Here is a 3,983-nt window from a genome sequence, read left to right on the forward strand (position 1 = left end):
AATATTGTCCAGGCCGATCCAAGATCGTCCTGGCCGATTACCAAAAATACAGAATACCTTAATTATTTATGGCGTCAATTTCTTTCTGTTTTGAGCTTATCGTCCAGGCTGATTGGCTAATGACGGCTGCCTTAATTAAGAACCCCTGATTAGATTTTCTGTTTTAAGCCCGATCATCCAGGATGATATAAATATCGTCTTGGCCGAATTGAGTAAAAATAGAAATTCTAAGTCTCTCAAGTGTGTGTATGTAGGGTTACTTTGCATAAGTCACACAAAAGATTACAATCGACTCAAGAAGGGAAAATTACAGACTGACTCAACCCTAATCTACCCAATCTTGAGCTGATTCCGATTTCCGTCCGATCTTTGAGTCCTAAAAAGTCAGTAGAAAGAAAGGCAGTCGTAGTGAAACAAGATTTGTTTATTATCATCAAAATCACAATCTAAAAACATATTTGTAATAATCTCCCCCTTTTTGATGATGGCAAACATATCAAAAATTAATTGTAACTAAACAAGCTTTTACCAGAATAAGTACAAACATACTAAATAAGAGCAAGTATAAATACACTAATCAAGAGCAAGTACAAACACACTACTTCCCCTTTTGACATCTCAAAAAGGAGGAGGAAACTAAAGCAACAATACAGAAAAAGGAAACAATCCACAGAAAATAAAAACTAAAACTAAAAAATTAGGGATCCTGATCATCAGATGGATGTGGAGGTGGTGGTGCCTGCTGAAAGTAGCTAGCTAGTATAGTAAACTGAGCATTGAACCAGACTATGTCCTGGTTATGCTGCTGTTGCTAGTGAGTAATGTAGCTTTCAAAATGGGCTAAGTCATCTGTGCGCTGCTGCTCGTAGCAGGCCATGTCCTCAGAATGTTGCTACTCCTGTGCAGCAACATAAGCATCAAAACGGGTCTCCCAATGATCAAATCTTTCCACTAATTGGTCAAAATGTGAGTGCTATAGAAGAGGAGTAGGATCAGGAACGGGAGCGGGAGCGTCCTCCTCCTCAATCCCCCAAGGTTCCTCATCCTCTGGGTGGAGACGAGTATTGTGAAGGGTATTGAAAGAACTGTTTGAATAGAAGAGAGTTGGGAGGTTGGGAGGAACAGGATATTGAAGTTGATATTTGGTTTCAAGAACATAGGCTATGAGGTATCCTAAAGCCAGATTGGGTTTCCTCTTATAACCTGGATTATGGATTATGGTTAAATGATCAATATATCAAAAAATTAAGTCAGTAGTATTAAATTCTCTACGTTCTATGATATAAAAAGTAGTCAGAGAAAGTAGAGAAGTGATGTGGATTCGGTCCCCAGCTTTTGGAATAATGGAGATGCGAAGGACTTGCTGAATTGTCCTAGCATCTTTGACTAAAGAGCTAGTCTCTCCAACATGAAAGGGTGTGTTGGTCTGGCGAAGAAAATGGTTTGCCGTGGACCAGTCAAAGTTAGGATCTGAGATGATTATATGCAGCTTATTCCCGGTGGTGGATATCTGCAATAGTTCAGCACAGTCCTGATATGTGATCTCGACTGGGCATCGATTCACATAGGAGGTCAGGGCTGTGAAAGTATGATTTATGCTAAGATTTGTGAAGAATTCATGAAGAAGCTCAAAATGAAAAGGGACGGCGAGAGAAAGAATGAAACAAAGAGAAGTTTGAGCAAAGAGATTCATTACCGGATACGAAAGGTGGATAGGATTGATGACTCTGGAGACAGTTATCCCACATTCTTTATACCAATGGTATGCAGCTTCATCTTTTGCCTCCCTGAAATGAGGGGTCAATCCTAGCCCTCGAAGAACTCCTAGAAGTTTGTCAGACTCGCTTCCCGCCAGCTATAGCAAGAAACCAGTAAGAAAACACAAGAGAAGAAGAAGGTTGAGGTGAAAACAATGGCTGGAATGGCCTGAATTTAAAGAAACGACTATATAGTCCATGACGATCGCAGAATCGTCCAGGACGATTTGGTTCAATTATTGCGTACAGGCCGATTGGTCAAAAAGGCGGTCCGATCGGCCGGGCCGATCAGATATCCTCCAAGACGATTAGACACAGACGATTGTCCCGAGGAGTCAAGCCGGATGACCGTTAAAAAGGCAGATCATCCGGACCGATTAGGTGTATCGTCCAGGACGATGCACAATAATTGATCGTACTGGCCGAAGTTAAAACATTTTAAATCTGTGACACGTGTATCGTCAAGGATGAACAGTGGATCGGCCAGGACGATTGTCCAATAATGGATCGTTCGAGACCGATTTTAAGGATTTAAACGTACTGACACGTGGATCATCTAGGACGATCTAGTGTATCGGCCAGGACGATTACCATAAATGCATCGGCCAGGATAAAAATTGTATCGGCTAAGACGATCAAAAAGATTGTAATAGAGTTCGATCATATCGGCCAGGACGTTAAGGGATCGTCCGGGACGATGAGTTACAGAAAGCTCAGAAAAGGTTCAGTAGATGGAATTTTGAAGAAAAATTGTCATATCATCCAGGACAATAAAGGTATCAGCTAGAACAATGTGACAAGAATTTGAAAATCAAGAAAATATGGAGATGATTAGAGAAAACCCCAAACAAAAATCAATACAAACTAAAAACAACAAAAAAGATAAAAACAAAAAGAAACAAAGTTTTTGGTGTTTTTTTTTATTAGTTTTTAGCAAAGCAAAGCATATGATAAATTTCTCAAATAATTAAATTTTAAAGATTTGAAAGATCAATGAGTTAACAATGTCACAATCTGAAAACGGTAGGAAATCCGATCCTGTTTACCCTAGCTCGGACTTCTTTCAGGATAAAACTTATCTTTTGAAAATAAGAGGTTTATCTTAGAATAAATTGGATAAAAAGAAGATTCGTTCAAAACTTGGTTACAAACAAAATATCTTATAAAATAGTATACCAAAGTAATTTATCTCTATCATGAAATTTGAAATCAAGCCTTTGAAAATATCAAATAACCCCTTAGTCCTTCTAAGTTTAAAAAGTTTTGAAAAGAGAAGATAGCTTGTATTTAGTGGGCTCATTTTATGCCTCTTGTCACTTTGATTGACTCTTTGAGCATTTTTTTATTTTTGATACACTGTTGTATATATAGTGTTCTTTTCAATTTGGGGTCATTGGCATTTTCCCTTTTAATTTTTGCAAGCTAAAAACTCTTTAACAAACCCTTTAAAAAAGTTCTTAGTTGTGATTATATCTTCTAGATATTAGAGAAGATGGGCTCTCTTTCTAATATAAAGAAGAACAAGTCACAAAATGAAAATCAAAATCATATGATAAGTGCAACGACAAGATTTCAATTAACTTGAAGGATATATAAGAACTTTGGATCATATATATAAGATAGAGTATTGTAACAAGAAGAAAAAAGATCTTAATTTTAAAAACCATTTGTTAAAATGAGATAGAATTTTTGTTTTAGAAAAGATAAATTATATCACCAAAAGAGGTTAGAGGGAGGGAAACCATCAACGATGTTTTCTCCCTTTAACCGATTTAAAATTGCTAATCATTGGCCATAAATCTCCAATGTTTAAGATCAAGAAAAAATCATCATAAAGAAAACAAAAGTAAAAATGACTAGCACAACTAACAAAAAAAAATATAGCAATAATCAAAATGTAATTTAAGAATTTGTTTAAGCAGCAAATTTAAGCAGTTATGAGTTGCGAGCCTCCGTTTGTCCAAGTATCATATGCTCTCACGAGGAATTTGGTGAGAGCAACCCTGCAAGAATCAACAGCTGTCAGACTTAGGAACCCAAATAGGTTTGGGTCCCTTCTCATAAAAAGTAGAGTGTAATGCATGTGAGTTATGCTGTGAATTATGCAATTTTGGTCTCCACACCCAATGTGTGCTACGGTGAACAGTGCAAGTGTGTGAGATGTGTCCTAGGAAGCAACATGAAAAGCATCTAATTCCAGGAAAAAGATTTCTTAACTGACTTGGA

The sequence above is a fragment of the Dendrobium catenatum genome, unplaced genomic scaffold (assembly GCF_001605985.2).
Source record: "Dendrobium catenatum unplaced genomic scaffold, ASM160598v2 fragScaff_scaffold_202, whole genome shotgun sequence".
NCBI lineage: Eukaryota > Viridiplantae > Streptophyta > Magnoliopsida > Asparagales > Orchidaceae > Dendrobium > Dendrobium catenatum.